Here is a 22048-nt window from a genome sequence, read left to right as displayed (position 1 = left end):
GTGCTGTCGGGGGTGTGAGACCTGGAGAAATTTTGGCCAAAGTCCTGATATTTTGATAAAACAAGAGTGCTCAGCTGGCAGTGCTGTGACAGGCAGGGCAGCAAGCCCATTCATGGCCAAGGCAGTGTGCTGTTGCCCAGGATGGCTGCTGGAGGCACATGAGGGGCATTGCAGGAAAGCACAGTCTGATTGAAAAGCACCAGCAGTACCTGGAGGAAGGCCAGTGTCTACAGAAATAGGTGAATAAAGTAGCCAGTCATGATTGCAGTCAGGCCTGGCTGAAGATCGCACTTGCCAAGGTCTTAAAGTATGGAAATCTCCATCCCACCCCCGAGGCCCATCAAAGGGCTTTGTAATGTGTTTTCCCCGTGTTTACTACACTGTGCAGTGTGGTCTAGTGCTGGCACTGGAGGACTGTAGCAGGCATTCTGGAGGGTTTGAGTGCTTTGGAAGTAAGTGGTATGTGTGGCGTGAGGAGGGGGTGCTTTTCAATCTCTTCCAGGTTTCTTTGTTTCTCCTGGATCAGAAGTGATGGTGCTGCAGCTCATCCTCATGCAGGCATTGGTTCTCCAGAGTACTAGTCTATACATCCCCGCCACTTCTGACTCAGTGCAATGGAATTGAACACCAAACCCATTGTCTAATTGTTTATCCACTCCCTGTTTCTAAAGCTGAGACACTGAATAGAGGCAATTCTTTTAGCTCTGGCTTCATGCCTCATAGCAAGCATATAATTCCTGCCATTTGCTTCAGTTTTACTCTTGGCTGAAATTTGAACATATAGGACAGGGTTTTTTCACATTTCTTTTTCTCCCATGGGCCAGTCTCATTATGTAGGATCATATTCATTGGATTGGCATCAGGTGATTTTTTTTTTTTTGTTGTTGTTGTGCTGAATTTTGGAAGTATGCTGATCGGTTGCACTGACGATGCTTACATCTCGTGTATGTATGAGCTATACATGATGAAAATCATTACCTGTTAATAAAGGCTAAATTGCCAGCTTGGAGCTGCTGCTGTTGTATGAGGCTTTGCATGAGTAGAGGGGCATATGGAATGTCGTACTTCACAAACTTTATTTACCACTATAGAAACTTGGTTATTCTGTGCCAGCCACTACAATACAATGGTGGTTTTAGTGAATCTGAACCCTTAAAACCTGGCGGGCAGGGGGGGAATGTTCATGGACTTTTGCTTGGCCAGAAGGTGCTTGGGATTTAAATTGTGGGTGGTATTTGGGAAGTGATTCTACTCCCCAGTCTGCGATATAGAGCCACAAATAAAAGGAGAGCTGCTCAACCAACCCATGACATGTTTTCACTCACTTTTTTATTGCCAAAAGCTAGATCTGATGGTGAATCTCACCATCTCATTCTATGGCTTGAGGAAAAGAAAATCTTAACCTCTGAAGCATTTGTGTAATAGTCAGGTGAAAGTGACTTCCTGGGAGGCTCTTTTGTTACATTTGCTGTTCATTTCCAGTTGGGAGTTTCAAACAGAAATGTTCTGAGACACTGTCACACATTTGCTGTAAATCCAATGTTTCTACAAATTATGACATGTAGCTTATGGATCATTTATCTGTATATGGCAGATTGGATCCTTTCAGGATGCCTTACACCTATGTGTTATCTTTCCAAGGAAGGGGATTCTTTCAAGATTATTCACCAAATTCAAAGTGAAAAGGCAACCTGAGCCCAACCCTTGAAAAAGAATCAGGGTGAAGAGAGATTCTGTTTCTTTTGGGCCCTCTCTACTCCCCTCGAGCGAACACCATGTATCCTCCAGCATAACATCCTAATGGTAAAGGATGCTAACTAATAGAAGAGTTGGTGGTTTTCTCTGAGAAAACACTTCAAAATTCCATGATCTTCATCAGAGTTTTCCAAATTGCTTCCAGGTGCTGTACATATTGGGCCCCATGCTTGTGTCTGTCAGGCTCATGAACCCAAATATTAGAGTAAGCAGTTACTTCTGCTTGGCTCTGATGAGATCATACCTGTATCTTGAGACTCATTGGGTTAGTCTAACTTTCTAATCCAACTGACTAAATATGAGAGTGTAAAATGGGCAGTGATCACTATGTGACTGTAAATATAGTCTGCACAAGAAGCTCTTTAGTTAGTGTGGCGGTAGCAACTGTAATGGAGAGTAGGCAAAACTAACGTGCTTCTTGAAAGAGTAAACTAGCCCGCAAGATTGGGTCCAGCTTCCTTCATGAAGGGGGCTAACACACCAGCAGCTTGGTGATTCAGCCTCTTGCATGTGTATGGCGTAGTACTTGATGCAAACAGGGGCATGAGGGAGACCACCACCTCTTTCAATAGATTTACTCCTCTCCTTCCTTGCCCGAAATGTCCAAAAAGTTACTCCTTTGCCTGGGGACAAGTTAGTTGTGCTGTCCCTAATGTCCCCATCAGCCAGGATCATGGCTAAACTTGCAGAGCCAAACTTGTAAATACACCTAGTAGAAAGCTTTTGAGAGAGAGCATACTTTGTTTTGCCAGTAGCCAAACTTTTTGGAGGGGTGGAGGGTAATGGGGCGGAAGTGGTTGCTGGTCTTTTGAACTGCAAGCTTTATATAACTATAAGAAAGTTACTTAAGTACCAGCTAGAACCTCGGGTGACTTTTAATCTTTTTATTTCAGTAGTCAGAGGCTAGTGCTGTGGGAGGAAGGCACCAGCTGCAGTAACACTTGTTTTTCTGTTCTTGTGGTTACTCTTCAGGGTTAGGCAATGTTTATTTCCCAGCATAACTGCTCAACAGCCTTCCTTTCAGAAGTGTCAACACATGCAAATATGTGTTTGAGGAATTGCTGCTACAGTACCTAATAGTTACGCTTTTTTTTTTAAGTTCAGTCATTTGTATATTGTAGGTTAAAGAGGCTGAAGAATTTCACTGCAAGATGTATGCAAACTCAGCTGTGTAGTTAGTCTTGTTGGTCTTTGTGTCTAAGCATGCATTGTACTACTGTGGCCTTTGAGAAGTCTGCTGCAGTGTTGCATTAACACTTAAGAGTTGTAAATGAATAACTTTCATAGTTACGAACCCAGCGAGGCTTCTTACAGCCTTGCTTTTCCTTAAAAACATAAAAGGGAGGGAGCAGGGTGGGGGGGGAAGGTTCATATCCCTGCAGAACAAAAGCATTTCTTGTTCTAATACTTCCATTTAAAAGCTATCAGACGTGCTTGTGTAAAGGCAGACTTGAAGCCAATCTGTGTTTTTCAAGGGCCACCGCACTCTGCACTTCACATAAACAGTGAAATGTTTGTGACTGTCACTGTCTCCCACTACGCTGGCTTTTCATTCACTTGATCAAATTGAAGTTTGATCTCCCTGGATGAAGTACTGCCTCAGTAAAAGGGCATTGGCAAAACCCACACTGACTTAAATGAGGCAAAGGATTTCAAGTTTTGTTTTTTTCAAAGCCCTCAGCGGGCTTGCTGCAGCCTGTCTCAGAGACTTCTTCCTGTATCTTTGCCTCCTGGATTCCTCATCTATTTTTAAGTCTCATGCTCTTTCCTGCGCCTGTTCTAACTCTATTACTGTACTGTTTAACCCCTGTGGGATATGGAGATGGTGGGAAAGAAGTGGCATATTCCAAAAAGAACACACTGGTTAATCTACGTACTCTTCCGAGGGTTTCATAGCACAGGACATGCAGAAACCCTAATTAGGATCACATCTCAGTATTATGCATTTGTTTGTCAGCAGCTATAATATGATCTGATGAAGAAATATTCAGCAAGGGTATCACATCGTGTCTGTGTGATCTCTCTACCTGTACTAACGCCTAGGCAAAATACATAACTTGAATTAATGCCTATGATTCAGTGTTTGCCCACAACTCTGAAGCGTTTTCCTCACAGGACATGCACTGGTTTGGGCTTGTTTTGGGAATTCTTTTCCCTCAGTAGTATCAGTGTGTGCCATGTCCCTGTGCAGTGCAAAAGTAAAAAATTTTCAGGCCTTGGATCTCATATTCTGCTACAGATCCTCCAGGGATTCCTATGAACTACACTGCTTGAACTCGTCGTGTTACCTTGTGTTTCACCTTGATTCACTTTGTCCCAAATCTCAGGTAAGGCTGGAGACGTATTTAATCAGACTTAAGAGGTAAGAGGTACGAGACTGGAAACAAAAAGTTGCAAGTAAAACAATCCAGTTCTATTTTAAATTTAGCAACTAGATAACTCTCTAGTGGCGTAACCTCTGCTATGCAGAATCCTAACGACATATCTCATCTGTGGGAGCTGGGAATTAGTGTTCATGGCAAAAATGTCTTCCAAGTGTTTTCAATAGCTCCAAGTGACATTTTACTTTTCTTTAGGATTAAGTTTTGGGGCACAAGTAAGAACTATGTTTATGTGTGGATTCCTGTGTTGCAAACAGTGATTTCTTCCTAGCCCATACCTATTTAGCCAGGCAGTGTGTTAATACAGAGAGAGGTTTGTTTGTAAGTTGTTCTGCCCAGGTATTTCCATGAGGATAACTGTTCTGATTCCAGGTGGTAGTTGCTGGAAGTCTGATTGTGCACATCCTCACTGCAGACCCTGTCAGCAGCCTGTCTGCAGTAGTGCTTGCTTGCTGCTTTGGTGTAGTTCAGGAAGAAGTTGCCAACCCTCCTGCCTGAGGTGAAAGCTGTGACAGTACTGTCAGAACAGTAATGAAATTGCTATTTTGGTTTTGGATGTTCAATTTCCATTTTAAATGACCTTAACATTGAAAGACTAACAGACTGCTTTGGTCCAAAATTCTGCAGCATAGAATCACAGAATTGTCAGGGTTGGAAGGGACCTTAAAGATCATCTAGTTCCAACCACCCTTCCACGGGCAGGGACACCTCCCACTAGATCAGGTTGCTCAGAGCCCCATCCAGCCTGGCCTTAAAAACTTCCGGGGATGGGTTTTCCACCACCCCCCTGGGCAACCTGTTCCAGTGTCTCACCACCCTCATGGTGAAGAACTTCTTCCTAACGTCCAGTCTGAATCGACCCATCTCTAGTTTTAATCCATTCCCTCTAGTCCTACCATTACCCGACATCCTAAAAAGTCCCTCACCAGCTTTCTTGTAGGCCCCCTAGTTGCCCTGAGGATCTTAAATTCTATCGCTTCGTGGTCACTGCAGCCAAGGTTATCCCATGTCCTTATGGTGCCTCATGGATAATGTTTTCAGAATGGTTACAACTATTTCTTTCTTAAGAAACATTTCTAAAAGGATGTGAGTTTAAAATGCTTTTTACGTTCATCTGTTTGCTTGTAGACATATCTTGTCCATTATGTTACTTGAATTTAGGAAATGCGCCATTGAAACAAAGTCTTACTGAAAATTATACTTGCCACATGCGCTTTTCTGAGTAAGGTGGTAGTAAAGCCAGTAGATGGCAGATCTCCTGTGTGTCCTTCGATAGGTCATTAATCTCGACTATTTCAAAACTTTCCATTCATTTTGGACTTTTTATTTTGGGTGCCCAGTTGGAGGCTGCTAAATCAAGTACAAAACTTTCATGGCTTCCAGCTGGACCTGAGGTGGTCCAGTTTTCCATATATCCAATGTTTAGTATTCCCCAAACTGCAAAATCCAAAACTAAAGAGCATTGTGGTAAATATTGTGTTTTTCATACCTACCTCCACAGCCACACCTACAACCGGATGGTGACATCACCGTATCTAAACATGCTGCCACGTAATGCCATGCCATATCAAGTACTGATCTTTGTTAGGCAAAGAGACATTTTAATTTGGTGTTAGTGCAGTACAAACTACTATTTATAGGCATCAAAAACCTGGAGAACAAAGGAATTACATTCTCTTGCTGGACTGTATTTCAATGTCAGCCATTTCTTATCAATTTGACAGGCTCCAAACAGCTCACCTGGCTCATGTTATTTATTTTTTTATGTATATAACCGCACAGATGCACATATCTTGTCTTTTTTCTCTAGTTCTTTTTTTTTTTCTGTTGACCTCCCATTCAAAGTTGTCTTCCACTGTTCTTATTACCTTTGTCATTGTCTCTTTGTTCAAAAAGATTCTTGCAGAAATGCCAAATGCTTCTTGCCAATCATAACACCCACTCTCCTATCCTGTCATTTGGTGGAGTTCATCTTGAAGAATACTGTCTTTCTCTTAGCTACATTTTTCCCCATGTTTTCCCTGTCTTACAGGCATGGAACTTGCTGTGTTCAGCCTGCTTCATCTTTGAGAATATACTTTTCTTCATAGCATAACTAGCATAACTTGGGTGTTCCTTTTTATACTCTCACTAAATCTGTGGAAGTTCTCTATTGAGGAACACTCAAAGCCCCACCATAAATCATGCTGGATAAGAGCCTTTTTTCTTTTTTGTGTGACTGCTCTTATTTAACCCCTTGTTTACCATTAATTGCTGAGTATGTTACTGGGTGTTTTACTGAAATTGTCCGAACAGCCACACAGAAGACAAATTTTGATTTTTCAGTAAGTGCAGCTGAACTAAGATTCCTTCTTTAGCACTGAAGCTATGGTTTTGTATCTCATTTGTCAACGTGTGAGATTTGCTTTTGGCATGTTTTGGAAAATGTCACACAGTTAAATAGATCGCAGACAGTTATCTTGGACACCTGTTGATGGTCTTGGAAGGGACCCACCATGGACAAGGAAAGCATGGTATGTTGACTTTCTCCATATGCAAATCCATGAATTTAAGAAGTGAAAATAACTCTTGTAATAAAGAAGAGTAATGCATGTCTTCTGCGCGTCTCTAGGCTCACAAGAACAAAATGGTGTGAGACTTGGCTAGATCCACAGAGTACGTTCGTGCCTTCCTTAAATACGTGAAATTCATAGAGATTTGGATGTATGTATCATAGGGAATCAAAATGTCACCAGTAAAAGCAACTGTAGTTGAGCTAGAGGAAAGATGATGGAAGATCCTAAAAGTGCAGTGCTTTCTGTCTTGCAAAAGTATAGTAAGGGAGGTTCAGTGCTCTGAAGCTCCCCTTCTGTCTCTCCAACATGTGCATTGATGTCAAGGTGAAGAGAAGGAGGACTGCTCATTTTTGTTAAGCATATGTTCTGGCTTTTGTCTTTTCAGTCCCGTAATTTTTCACTGTTTAGTTGTGGTCAGTGAGTAGATGTGCTTGGAATAATCTGGCACTGCAACAGTTGGATTGCAGGGTTGTACAGGTAATCAGGTGAACAAATGCATGGTCTGTGTATGCAGTTTCCCATATGAGACCCCAAGGCTTCTTTCTTTAACAGTCTTGCCACGAATGCCATCTGTATACGTCAGAGAGGAGGGTGTTTAAGGCTTAGTTACCCGGAGGGTGGTATGGGCCCAGGTGCACCCTTGCTCTGTGTAGGCTAACTGCTGTTGTTGACAGGAGGAGCAGCTGTTTCCAAAAGTAGGTGGGTTTGCCAGAATTGTCTGGATCCTAAAGCAAAATGCATGTATGTTACCTCCCAGAGTATCCTAGACCACAGCTGAGGTCTGGTCTGGAGCGTATCCAGAGATGCAGACAGTTCCTCTGCCTTCCTGAGGCTTGGCTATGCAGTGACGCCAGGCACAGCCACCTATTTCTGAATGGGACAACAATGAGTGAAGTATGTATAAACCTCCATGTAAAGAATGAATCCTCCCACTGTTCAGCACAAAGACTGACCCAGCTTCCTTGTACACAGCCTGGTCATGGTCCAGGTAGCACTGTAATCCCAACAGCTCACGTCAGACCCAGACATCGGGGAAGTCTATCTGGGTGTGGTGGCAACTGGTGATGAGCATGTTAAAGGACATGCCCTGGTATCACCTGTCTTGATACTGTCACAGTCCTCCCTTAGTCCCACTCGATCTCATGATCTATGGAATTTAGCCCTTTTCTCTTTTGTTTTCCTTCCCTTTTAAGGACTCTTCCCCTCTTTTCCTGCTAGCATTACCCATTTATACACACATGACTAAATAAGTTTACCAATCAAAATACCATGTTACCTCAAAGCAGGGAGGTTAGTTTATCTCTGAATTTGTTTGGGCTAAGTAACCTATTTTGGTTTTTGACTTGCTTTAGACTTCATGTGTCAGTAGTCTGTCTATTCACTGTTGTGTTCACTGTGAATACGTAATTCGTCTGCATGTGACTTTTCACCCTGTGAACTTTGGTGCATTATCTTCGGCGTGTATGCTGGAGATTAAACTTTGGTGATGTATCTGAAAAGTATGTACATAATTTCAAAAATGAAAGAATCCTATTAATTGAATTAGATGTTCCTCCTGAAACATCTTGATGAAAACAAGGGTGATCCATGGCTGGAAAGAATAACATCATAACCTTTATGGCATATGTTTACATGTTTTGCACAATACTGTTTTTTGATGAAGCATTGTTCATAACTTGGCAAAGACCTCTTAAAGAACCTGGCCAGAACAAGCTGCTTTTTTACAAGAAAAACAACAGTTTTGGGTACTTTCAAATTAAATGTGTATGGCTCCAGACAGACCCCACTAACTCTCTTTTTGTTTGTAGAGGCCTATATAGACTAGTTCCTGTATTTCCACTGTCCTGGTCCCTTGGGGTTTTACTCCGTGTTGGTGCAAAAGTACACGTTCATTCAAAAACTGGAAGTAGAGCATTCCAGCTCAGGTATATATGGCTATATGGCTTAGAAAACTGGAAAATTAAGGGTATTGGTTCTGTAGGTGTTCCATAACTTGTCAGAAAATGACACGCATTGAATAGGTTTACCAAAATGTATTCTCTGCCATCAGGGTATTCTGGCAAGTGTAGTGGCAAGGTGGGTGGAACATCGTGTTTGCTTCTGTAACTTCAAAGTGTGCTTTAATTCTTGTTGAGTAAAGAGTTTGATCTGTAGAAAGGGGGATTTGGTATGTAAAGCCCACTAGGACAGGGAAGACAGCATCCATGGACGTAGTGGAAACAGGTTACATTATATTTAAATGCTGTGAAGGGCAATATCCAGTGAGGAATCTGCTAGAACAATGACTTTAGTGCCACTATAGTAAAAAAATAAAATAAATAAAATATATATAAAAAACCAAAAAGTCATGGTATTGGTAAATCTCGTGTGATTGTGCCACCACCATGCAGTATAGCTAGTCAGCTAAACACTCGAAAGCCTGTGGAGATGGCAGTAACAGTTGTAGACCTGTGTGAATACACTTACTGTAAGTGTGTGGTGAGCTCATACAATAAAACATAGAAACACAAAGGCTAGCATTACTTAAACATGTACACAAATATTTCTTTTCTTCCTGCATAATTTCAATGTGTGAAATAATTCCAAACCCATAAAGAATGAGGACATATACCTCTGGGTAGCCAAAGAGGTGCAGATACAGAAAAAGAGCTATTGATACAGAAACAGATTTCAATCTGAGAAGCATGGTGAGACTAACAGCAAGAAAATGGAGCGAAAGGTAGCATAACGAATACAGACGAATTAGGGTATTTGATGTGAGAGGGCAGGAGGTCTTATTGCTGTTGTGATTAAGTTAATTTTTCCAAAAATTAATGTTAGTCCTGGTAGATATAACATAGCGAAGCACTGCTGATGCAAGAGCAAGATTTCCATCCCGTCGGCGCCCTGAGGTGGTTCTGTTCTCCTTCGGGCTGCTGCCTGCTGTGGGGCCAGGGCAAGCAGGAAGGCGGCAGCAGCTCGTGCCAAAATGCCGTGTCCAGGCCACCGAGTGAGGACTTACGGAAACACAAATGTTGCTGAATGCATTATAAATTCAGTCCTCTGGCAAAGGCCAGGGTTGGTCCGGTGGGAGGTGCGTTGGAACGAGATGGTCTTTAAGGTACCTTCCAACTCTTCACGTTTCTGTGATTCTGTGACTTAATTCAGTTAGGCTGAGGGCAAAGCCAGTGATTTCTGCTTACGCCCTGAAGAGGGAACGTAGTGTACCAAGCGTGCGTGGCGTGTCGAGAGCAGGGTGGAAATGCGCAACGAACGTCGGTTCCCTGTGAGGTCGGTGCGTAGCTAAGCGTAACTGTGATCCGTTCACGGAATACGGATTCCTCCTTCTGGTGACGTACTGATACAGAAAAGACCAAACCACAGAAACTTTTGCTTCTTGGTCGTCAGGTTCCTTTTTACGTGTCTCGCTGCTGGAAACGCGAGTGCTTTGGGTCGCCGTTTCCAGCGTGTCTGCGTGCTCGAGGCTCGGTCTCGGCAGACTGCCTGGAATGCCGTTCCTGTTAAAGCAGGTCAGCGCCGAAGGAGCCCGGCGGAGACAGCCAGGGCGGCCCGGCGGAGAGCGCGGCGGGCCCCACCGCCGCAGCCGGAGGGGGCGGCAGCCGCTGTGCGCCGGGGCGGGCGCCGTTGCCGCTTTAAGCGGTCGCCGCTGCTGTCCTCGTTTGCCCCGCGCGCGCCTCGCCCGCCGCCGCGCTATTAATAGCGGGAAGGGGGCGGGGCGCCCTCTGACACGCGACGGGCCGCGCGCGGCCGTGGGCGGTGTGAGCGCCGCGCGCGGCTCCCCGCAGCGCCGCTCGCTGAGGAGCCGGGGCAGAGGGAAGGGCCCGGCTGACGGGCCGCGGCGTGAGCCCTTCCCCGGGCGCTTCTGCGGCTCCCGGGAGCGAGGGAGGGGGAGAGGGAACAGTACTGTTCTGCCCGGCAGGCAAGTGAGGTTTCTGTCCCGTCCTTTCTCTCCTGAGGGGAGAGCAGCGTCTTCCTTTCTTCCCCCCGTATTTCTCCTCCCACGGGCTTAGGGATAGGCACTGGAATCTCCACCTGCTCTAGCTGCAAAGGCCAAGATTTCCCCCTTCGTTCTGGTAAATTGGAAACGTGCAAGAAAAACGCCGACGTGTGTTCCCTCGGCAGTCCACCCACGCCCTGATCTGGGGAGAAAGGAATGGAACGCTTTCCTTCCACAGAGGGGTATCATTTACTACACACAAACCGTACTTTGTAAAAGCAGTGAAGAGCCTTTGTCTCGCTGTAAAGGCTGTATAACAGTGTAACGTATTTGTATATCCCTTGTAATCAAAGAGAAAAAGGCAGTGCTGCATGAGAAATAGGAATTGCCATACTGGATTAGAGCCATCTGCTTCAGTATCCTGTGTGAACATAGCCAGAAAAAGACACTGTGGGGGAAGGGAATGTGGATCTCCTCTTTCCCTTTACTTCCTTCAAAAACACTGCAGTATGCTACTGCATATTACAAATATTACTTCATTAGTTTGCCGGCACATTGCAGCTTTAACTTCTGTATGCTTTTATTTCAATACAGTGAGAAATACTCCTGTTAGTCATAAAAAAATGGCATTCCTTATTTCAGTCCAAGTTAATTGGGTTGTGGCAACAATTCCCCCTCCCCCAAGTTATTTACATATTGTCAGTCTTTTTTAACAAAGGATGACTCAAGTAAGCGATGGCTATCTGTCATTAGTAGAGAAGATGAAGAGAGCGGATGTCCACATCTGATGCTTTCAATTTTGCATTTCTCCTACAGTCTTCATCTGAAAAGCAGCAGGTTGTTTCCACCGTGTAGAACAGCTTCGCTCCTCCTGTACCCTGGAGCACAGTTGCATGCGCTGTTCTGCCCCACCACTTTTGGCACTAGTGATATCTCTCTGATCAGCAACTGCCCGAGTGTGAGAGTGTGACATACATTGAAAATAAGGCCAGTTGCTTTAATAGCTTTGCCAGCAAAGCTGTGCTACAGCAAATGAGCATGAGTCACTGAGATGGAGTGAGTTGGGAGTGTCTTTGAGGCATTCATTTTATGTCTTTCCTGGGTATTAGGAGATTTGCTTGCTTTTCAGGCCAAATGCTGTGCTCATCCCCATGCCCTTTGCTACCAGCTCCTTTAGTACATAACAGATCAGCCCGTGGCAGAGAGTTTACCTTGGGGGTGTCTGGGGTGAAGAGAGCAAAAGTAATCTCTTAAGTGCAGGAACGCCCTCAGCACTTTAAATCACGGCATTGGAACAGGAGTCTCAAGTGTGCATTAGTAATGCTTTTGCCCTTTGCTCTTTGGAGGGGTGATTTGCTCTACAAATACTTTATGAACCTCTTGAGACTGTGGCACCATGTTTTCCTTCAAAAGCGTCCACTGGTAAATTCCCACTGCATTACCACATGGACTTCTGTCACAACATGTTAAATAATCATAGAGAAATGGTATCTTGTGACAGGATTTGTTCTGATAAATACAGGTTTCTAGAACCATACACACAAAAAAAATTGCATAGTTCTGAGCCGAGATAAAAAGATCAACGTTGTTTGAAAATGATGAGAGGTTTGAGTGCCCCATATGTTCTCAAATGAACAGACAAAATGAAGAAGTCATTCAAGGGCAGCTTGCTTTGTATATGCATGTTCTAGAGTGTCATGTTTTCTTTGAATAGTTGACAAATTGAACACAGCTGAGCCAAATAAATTGAGGGCTACATATCTACAGACCTTTATTTTGCTATGCAGTATCGGCCACTGTATGAAGACTGGTCATCTCAGTGTGTTGCCAGAGGGGATTTATCTGCTGAAGTTTGGTTTGACACAGGAGGAATTTTGGTCTGGAGTTTATGGTCCGTCGGTTGTAAGGCTGAAATACAAAACTATATTTCTGAGTGTAAAAAGAGCTTAACTTCTTAGTTCAGCTTCATCTGATAATAAGAATACCTGCGCTGCAGGCTTGAATGATCTGTCGGACTTCAGCTCTGCATACCCGCATTCAGCAGAATAACTGACTTTGTCTTTCAGGTAACCTCCCTAAAAATCATACCATTGCAGGCTACTAAAGATGACAAATCTCCTGGTTTTGCTTGGCTTTTGCTTACTGTTTGCAGCATATTCTTTTGGGTTTACCCTAGCTGTTGGTGCCACACCGTAAAGGAGTTCGGTAGTGCTTTTTGCTTGGTCAGAACATTTGGGTTGATAGAAAGGCAATTTGTCCTTTGCTAAACATGACTCCTGACTCTTTGTGCTGTCAGAACTTCTTGTGGAGACTGGCCTGTTGTGTGAGCAGCTCTGCCTGCTTCATCGCTCAGATACAGACTTGATGTCATCCTGACATCACGCCAAAACACTGAATAGAAGTGCTCGGTGAACTAACAGAGGAAACCCAGTAAACCAGACCGCAGGTCTTCGAAGGACAGCAATTTTTTGGTACTTTCAGAAGGTTACACTCTCACTTTTTGCTCTCGGACTCATTTTGTATTCTTTGCTTTTGGACTGTTTGATTGATCGTTACTTTGCATGCTATGAAAAATACTTTACATGTCTCTTAGATAAGTTCCACACCTCATATAACGGACAATCTAAAGACATCATCGTTCAAATGTTTCTGTGTCATAGTGGTCCTTCCTTAATCAAGTAGTCCCACTGAATTTGATGGGTGTACACATAGAAGTTCATTTGTGTTCATCAAAATTTAAGTTCACATTTCACAGCAAATATTTACTCTTTGTCATGTGTTGCATTTTAAGTTTACAGTCTAGAAGCTTTAGGGACCGCAGAAGTTCTTGAGAGCCGCGTCTGAAAATATCTAATGAAAAAACAACATAAAAAGGAGATTATAGTTGTGAGAAAACAATAAAAGGTCAGAATTTCACAGCTGATGGTAAAATGGGCCATGTGTCCTTTCAGTTTTAATCCTCCTCTGGAGATGACTAAAGATCTGTTTTAGACTCCTTTTCAGGCATGTTTAGTACCACAGAAGGAAAGGATATGTTTTAACAGTATCTGTCAGAAGTTAACCTGTTTTACATAGACAAGAGAGATATGGTAAAGAATAAATTTTTCTCATAAGGTTGGTGGGGTTTTTGCCTTTTTTTTTTTTTTTTTTTAAGCTAGTTGCAGAAGTTTGGAAAGGTTGGCTTCATGCTGTGGGTTGTGGGTTTTGGGTTTTGGTTTGGTTTTTTTTTTGCTATATCTGAGGCAGTAATTAGATTTGGATGTTTTTGTGAACAAGTCGTTTTGCACCCATATAATCTTACCTTGACTAGAAGTGTGCTATTTCATTTGTGGCTTCTCTGTGCTGCTGTAATTAAGTAAAGTGGATGTTGCATTCATTTAAATATTAGTGAGAAGGTAATAGAATGTGTGAGGTTATCAGTTATGCCGGCTTTAACAAAAACCAAAACAGAAGTGCCTGGCATTCATCAATGTATTGAACAATGCAGCTGCAAGACATGATGATAATGTATGAGGTATAGCTGTGAGTGTACTTAAAGCTCCTTTTTGTGTTTGGCAAAATTTCCCTCCTTAATTTAGGTCTGATTGCCATCTGTAACTCTTCCTTCAAATTTGTTAATGTAAATCAGGACTAATTTTGTTTTTTTGTTTTGTTTTTGTTTTTTGTTTTTGTTTTTTTTAACTGAGGTCTTATATTGTCGCAAGGGTCTGATCTAAAGTAACTGACAAGACTTCTACTGTTTTCAGTGGGTAATACGCAAGTAGTCATGTAATGAGAAAGTGAAGAATCAAGCTTGCAAGTTGTGACAAAAAAGATTTTCCAAGTATGAGCTTTAATAGTTTAAGGTTTCCATGAAGTCTTTAAATAAATGTTTTCTTAAATATCAGATTTGTTCAAGAAAAATGTAGGCAGTTTTGTTGAGACCCTTAAGAAAAGTGACATGATGAAAGTGAATATATGGTCTAGAAAATATCTGCCCACATGCACTTCTAATTACCTGTCAAATATGCTTAGTTTTCTGCTTTTGAAGATGTAATAATGTGTAGTTCACTCTGGCCGCTTGCATGTTCAAAATTCTATGGATAATAAATAATCTTTGAAAAATACATTGCAGGAAATGATGGTATATACTATTGCCTCATTTAACAAGGAAATTATGATGGAGAGGTAAAATTATTTTACTCAGGTCTAAAATAATTTAGTAGCAGTACTGGCTTTGTAAGTGGGCATGTCTTGGACAACTGACTATATGTTCTTTTTGACGCTTAAAGCTTATCCTTTTCCTCACTTTTTTTTAAGGTCTGGATGGAAACACAGCCGAACAGAACCTGGGTGAATTTTGTGAATGCAAAAGGCTTGTCCCTTCACTGTGTCTTTCAATGAAGCAAGTTGCTTTTCTCTGTGCTGTGTTGAGGAAGCACAGGCTGCCCCAGTAACTGAGGTCAGAACTGTTAAATATTAACTTTCTATATCACTGAGTAGGCCTGTTTTTGTTTGGGAATGTAGGCTTGGGGACTGTTCTCTGGAAGTGACTCAGGCAATGTTCTGTTGGCAGTAGGCAGTATTAGAGCTGGGGAATTTTATATTTTCCTCAGCTGACTGGAATTTGGCCTGCAGAAAAGAATTTACTCTGAAATCTGTATTCAGAGAGTAAGAGCAGACATGCTCAGAATTTTAAGAATTTTCTCTTTCTGATCTTTCCAAACAGTACAGCAGTTTAACAATAGCTGTGCAGAGTATAGATTATTTTTAGCCTAGATTCCTAAATCAGGGAGACCTAATGCAACCTCACTGTTTGTCTGTCTACAGCGGATTCCCCTGGCTAATTTTGGCTAGCTTTAACGGCAAAGCAGTGTCTGAAACTAGGCTAAATAGGCTAATAGGATGGAAGAGACCAAATAATTGTACGAGAAGGAGTCTGTATCATGAGCTGCTGCATGCTCAGTGCGGCCATAAGATACAAATCCGTAGAAAACTGACTTTGTTAGCGTCCGTGCTCATGGAATTTATTGATGGATTTAGATGTTATTTGGTGGCAGTCATCTGGAGCACAGTGCTTTCTTGAATATGCTCAGTGCTGCAAGAACTAGGAAGCTCTTCTGCCATGGAAAATAGAGATTTTTCTTGTGGAATTTGAAGTGTACTTGAACTACTCTTAGAAAAGCAATGTTTTGTATCTACGAGTTTAAATTTTAACTCGACTGTTGGCCTAATTGCCCTCAGTGAGTCCAACAGAAACTGCAGTTAGTGGCTAACGACTCGTTCCAATTAGTGATAAGACACATGAGCAGGACTCCATGTCGCCAGCACTTGCAACCTGGACAGTATTTGGAGTCTCTGGAAAGTTCCCCTATGAGGGGAATCTCCTTTGGCGCTGTGGGGCTTCCAAGAACACAAGTTTTGACAGAGTCTGTGACGAGTTGCTGTTTGTTATGTACAGCCTGGCTCTATATTGTGATCTATTATATTTCTCCCGCATATGGGAGTTACATTCTAGCATCTGAGTTTTAACACTAATTTATAACATGGCATGTGCAACCTTAAAGATTGTGATCAAGATGAGATTCCCTGCTCATTACGTTACAAGGCCTCAGTATACCTTAGCTCCCAATAGAGCTGGTAAAATCCTCTTCTGGCCCCAATACAGGGTAAATTTCATGCACGAATGCATTTCTTCAAAGCTATTTAAGCTCGCGGAAATTCAGATAATATTTAGTGGGATTTTCAGAGTTGCAAATCTCACTCATCTTCAGCAAAGCAAACGGGATTAAGATATACAGTGATGTTTTTTAAAATATTGTCTGCATTGTAAGGCATCTATTGAAAAAATACTTGAACAAATCCAGCTCCAAGTCTCCATTTACACTTGTCTTGGAAGTTTGCCTTTGACTTCAGAGGGAATGGGTGGTAAAAAGCATCAGTAATTGGCACCTGACTTCATTATCGCACAGTGTTATTTTGTGATTTATTGAGTAGTTGCCTACAATAATGGGCTTGTATAATTTATTTGATATTAGGAAAAACGTTTACATAATTCTGTTATGAATTGTGGAACAGTCCTTTTATGAAGGGATGTGTTTATCCCCTCTACAGGCCTTCCTTGTCTGTGGTGTTCAGACTACATTTTCTGGGAAACTACCATGGGAAGAAAAGTTGCATCTCCCCTGTCCTCCTCCTCTCCTGTCCCTGGAAAGAATACTCTATTGTTTGTGAAAGGTAAGTGCTCTGGGTAACTACCGCAATCAACAGTGTGATACATAATGAATATTAACAGTGGTGTTTTAGAGCATAAGCCAAATTCTAGACATTTGAAAGTGAAATTAGACCTCTGTTGGGCCTCACACTATCCCAGTGCTGACCACTGAAGATTTGCTAAGACAACTTTGGTAGCATGTTTGAGAAGCTTTTGGTGGAGGCAGCAGACTAAACCTCACCATGATGCCATGCAGCAGTTTCCTCCTAATCCCAGCATGGACCTTCAGATGTGTCTCACTCCTGAAACGGCTTCAATTTCAGCCAAGGCACCAGAGCTGAGGAGTGCAGCTTTGGGTGTCACTATGTTTATGTACCAAGATTACTGAGAAACCAAGTAAGAATGCAGCTGTAAGCCTTTAAGCAGCATGCCATGGAAAAATAAAACACGAAGTGTGTATGTGCACGACGGGAATGTACCCAGTGTTTTGCACATTCCAGCAGAGGCCTCAGTAAAGACTGGAATTTTAATTCTCATCTGACAACATTCCACACAGACAACTTACATTCCCTTCCTGCTTCTCCCTCCCAAGAGATTATTTTTTTAAAAAAATAAATAATTTTGGCTTATTATTTATTCTGCCTTGGCTATCAAATAACTGTTGGAGTGCCAGCACTCAGAAGAGATTAGCTGGGGTACTTTTGTTTAGTTCCTAATTTGGATTCTCTAGGATTCATTAGTATTATCTATTTTCATTCTTTTTGTTGTTATTAGTAATGCAACTTCTTATGTATTGTCATTCTAAATCAAGATTAGAAACATTACCAGCTGCATTGGTATCTCCGCAGGGACTCTTCAAGTTTCTCTATACTGCATGCATGGTCACCTCACGCACATGCCTGTTGGTGTAGTACAAGGCTGTTAGAAAGGCAGGAAAGAGTAGAGGCAGTGACTCACATAAAGTTCATCACAGCACAATTAAAGTACAAAACCCCACCTACCCCAGTAGGAACAAAGATCTTGATCTGCACAACACCTGGTGTACAGTATTTCTGTGTTTATTCCATTTTTTTTAGTTCTGAATGCAAATATGGAAAGTAGGCCAGTGCCTAAGGAATTTGAATGAGGGAAATGTTTTTGGAGCTGACATCAGTGTGAGATCAGGAGAATCAGACTTTGCATATGGTCACCTGCTCATTTCTGGATTACAAGCTGTGTACAAAAAGGTGCAGAAGTCTGTTTCCTCTATGTAAGTGGGCCTGCCGACATTCATAATATCCCATTTAAGCCACAGCTGATGGCTAAAATCATCAGTTAGCTAGTTGTGTAGCTGAAATCATAAAGCAGTGAGACTAACCACTTCAAATGAGGATCCTTTTTTCCCCTCTTGTTCTAATCTTAGTAATTCCAGTAATGGTCACAGTAAAACTTTTTATTGCAATACCTTCTGTTTAGCACTGTTGAACAAATGCATCAGCTTGGAAATCCACCTGCAAGCATCTTCTTTCTTTTTCTTTCGTTCTTTTTTTTTTTTTTTCCTTAAGAATCAGCTTGCCTTTGATAGTCATGTTTTTTAGAATGTCAGTTTTGGCCCATACTGTGGTCAAGCTGTAAGAAGCAGAGCACAAGACCCACAACCTAGAAGGGGGAGGATGGCTTAAATTACTTTTCCCCCTTTATGGTTCTAGATATCTTCAGCAGCTAGGAAGACTTACAGTATGTAGACAGTATCTCATGTCTGACATAGGTCAGCAGCATTGTGCCCTGTGGTCCTGCCCGTGGCAGACCTCTTATACTTGAACTGTCACTGGGGTTCTCAGAAGCTGCCAGCAAATTGTGCTGTAACTGACTGGGATTCTCAGGCCTCTTTTCCTTGGGTAAACATGCTAAGGTATGGGTGAGAATCTTTCCTCGTAACTTTAATTAGTTCCTAACATAGATTAAGACCTCTGGAGATGTCAAAACAGATGCTCTGCAGAGGTTTGAAAGCTAATTAATGTGTAGGAGGCAGAGCTATTTTTTTTCTCTCTGCTTTGTACTACTTGTGTTGAGCTCTGCCTATGAGCTGTCTGTTAGAGGGAATGAGGACAAGCTTCGTATCATACATCCCGTATATCTTACCTGTATCACTGAACTGAACTGTGCCCAGGATGGGAGGAAAAGCTGCCCTGCAACAGTGCCACACAGGGTGACTGGGAGGGATCTTCTAGGGAGGAAAAGGAGCAAACAGCATGTTAACTATGTCCTTGTTCTTCTGTCAGACGTTTTAGATGGCCTAGCTGCCTCACTGCAGTAGGGGCCATGCTGGCACTGTTCAAATTCAGTGTTATGAAATGACTCTCAAAGCTTATGAAAAACACCTCAGTCATTGCTCAAGCTCCACAAAACCGTTCAAGATGTCTCAGAATTCTCACTCCAACCCATTTCCAGCAAAGATGTCACATAGTAGAAAAAGCCCACGAGATCAGTTTTCCTTTGATACATACTCTCTCTGTACAGCATTGGCAGCGTAAAAGCATAGGCAAGTGGAAGCTGTCCCTTAGGAAGACCCTTTCCATAAGAAAAATATGTATTTTCCTTTGCCTGATTATCCTTGGACCCTTTTAGAAAAGATGATGGCTCTATGCCAGCGTATCTGCCAGACTGCGCTGTAACATGGGCCACCGTGGAGGTGTTACAAACACCATGTGCTCTTGCTGCCTTCTGCTTGGACCACCAAGAACCTGTGCAGGCTGCAGATGGGTCTTTTTACAGCAGATAGAAGCCAAACTGTCCCTGCAGATGAGAGGAAGACAATGACTTAAAAATTCTCCGCTGGCCAAGCTTAAGAACAAAAGCACTGAGCAGTAGAGCTGGTACGTGGGCTAGCTGCCCAAAATGTAGACCTGGGTTTCAGAAATAAGATCATGTGGTTTTGTCAGTAAGGTTTGCTCACAGAGATGTCTTTGGCTTAGGAATCGCCCAATTTCTTCGCAGTCTGCATGCAAATACAGTGAAGCACCTGCTTTCCTTCCGGTAAGGAGGCAGAATAGTTGGGGGAGACTGGATGGGCCAGGGTGGGAACTGGAACATTCTGAATGCCTTACTGGGAACTGGCAAATGCTCTGGGAGAAGTCTGAGGGCCTGGAGATCTTAACCTATTTAATTACCTTTTTGTCCAGCATCCTGAGCATTCTCTGAATTTGTGAATCTGTGAACAATAACCAAAACCAAAAATGAACATTCTCTCTCTCTCTATTTTTTTTTTTCCCCAAAATTGAGCTAGGTAAAAGCAGAGCCTTAGTCCAGATCTTGAATTTCTCATATTAGTTCTAGTTCAACATTATTTAATGTCTGGGTTTGATACTGCTTACAATTGCAGTGAAGCAATCTTCTTTTATGGTAGCTATAAATCTCCTTATGTATTTTCTGGAAGTTAATGTAATAATATTAATAGTTTTAAGAGTCTCTTATTACCAGCTGTAAGTCTAATTTTCTAACAAGATACTGCTAATGGTATTATTCTGGCTTCAGCAATTTTCTTTGTTTCAGAGCCCCTTAGAGAGGCAGTGAGTTCTTAGCCAAAATTCTTGTTTGGGTCCTGTAAAATGCAGTTTTGTTGTAAAAAAAACTTGTAACTTGTTCTTAATAATATGTATCTTCTTTCTTCATTTATTATTGTCTAGATTTTGCTACATCAGTTACTCTTGCATTGCTGACAGATTAACAGCATATAGTTCAAATAGATCAGTATTCACAAGCTGTCTCAATTGATCACAATTCCATTACTCTCATTTCAGTTAGTGGAGCATTTCCTTCACCAGCTGGTAGAATTTTGATTGTATTCAAAATAAAATTCTCAAAACATTAAACTACCCGAAAATTAATTTGAAAAAATATCTCCAGGAGTCTCTTTCCCTGTCTGCTTCTGTGAAAAATAAACTCGCGTATCAGAATGTGCCTTTTTCTGTATGTAGCCATAACAGTTATTGAGGCAAGTAATATGTAGTCTGGTGGCCATGTATTCCTCCTCTGGACCTTCCAGCCTTTGTTGGCATAATTGCACTTTGGCAGTTGCTGTCTAGGAATAAGATTAAACAGCGTGAAGAGCAGGGCTATAGTTAGTTCTCTATAGGGAGATAGAAATACATCTTTTTGGATCATTTTATCTTATTGAAGCTATTACACAGTCTCAACTTTAGTTAGGTAGAGGGAAATATTTTTAAATGCTGGTAGCTCGCATTTTCAGAGACTCAAGTTAAACCAGGACAAAAGGCCAATGTTCGTGCAGGAATTTTTTTCAGTTTATGATCTTTAATAAAGGCTCTCCGGAGCAGATTAGATATTACCATTGCTTTGGGACATAGTGCACTGTTAGCCAGCATCCTGAGAAAATTATTGCTGTAGCTGAAGATGCAGCCAAGGAACAAGAACTTTCAGAGAACATATTACTGCCCCTTTAGTGTTGGAAGTTTTGTCTCTTTCTGCAATAGAAAGATCAGAATCCCTTGCAAATTCAGTTTATTGATTCTCTTCTGTCTCCCATAATCTTCATGTCCTTCTTGAGTCTTGTTCTGGGGTGCCAGCAAGATATGTTCTGACCTTTTTCTTTTACTTTTTGAGTTACTGCCAGATTGATCTAAACAAAATGTGTCACTTCACCTTCCTTTTAGGTAAAGATATATCCATGGTTTTGCAGTTTAGTAACATCTGGGACTGGTAATTGCTGAAGTAGGCAATTCATGTCCCTGGTAAACTGTGGCTTTGACCATGAAAATTAAAAAATGACTGAAGTACAAGCCACCTTGCCTTCTCCATGTCTGCCTTTATCTTCTACGCTTCTGTGAAGAAGGGATAAGCAAAGTACTGATACAAGATCAATGATTTAAAGTAGGAGAGTAGAGAAGAAACTGTCCATCATTTGCTTTCAGAAGAACAAATCGCGGAGGGATATTTGATTTGCACAAGAGAAGTTCTTATCAGCTAATGCTGTTAATAGCGGTCTAGTCTAATGACTAAATGCCTGTTTAGCTTTCCCTTGTATCAAGTGTAACAAGTGGCTTGCTAGCTCCATCTGCTGGAGCCTGATCGTATGAATGACGTGGGGAAGCTTAGCTGGACACGCAGGAAAGCGGTAAAAAACAGAAACGTGCGTAAAACAGAAGGACTCAGTGTGTGTCGTGGAGGCTGAGAAACCAGCTGGGAGCATCCATCTGCAGAACGCATAAAATGTAAAGAATATTTAAAG

General features: G+C 42.0%; 1 protein-coding gene across 4 annotated transcripts in view; it reads left to right on the top strand.

The window, feature by feature from the left end:
• Window positions 1-22048, top strand: part of TRPM1 (transient receptor potential cation channel subfamily M member 1) — a 142761-nt gene that overhangs the window by 13519 nt on the left and 107194 nt on the right. For 2 of the 4 annotated variants that reach the window (XM_054214826.1, XM_054214829.1), the window contains exons 1-3: window positions 9424-9965; window positions 14928-15069; window positions 16722-16844. The gene's annotated coding sequence lies outside the window, so the exon portion shown is untranslated. Of the gene's footprint in view, window positions 1-9423; window positions 9966-14927; window positions 15070-16721; window positions 16845-22048 lie in introns of those variants that run through there. The other 2 variants (XM_054214827.1, XM_054214828.1) reach the window with 2 other exon arrangements.

The sequence above is a fragment of the Rissa tridactyla genome, chromosome 9 (assembly GCF_028500815.1).
Source record: "Rissa tridactyla isolate bRisTri1 chromosome 9, bRisTri1.patW.cur.20221130, whole genome shotgun sequence".
NCBI lineage: Eukaryota > Metazoa > Chordata > Aves > Charadriiformes > Laridae > Rissa > Rissa tridactyla.
The sequence above is the reverse complement of the archived record's forward strand: the minus strand, read 5'-3'. Positions and strand labels throughout refer to the sequence as shown.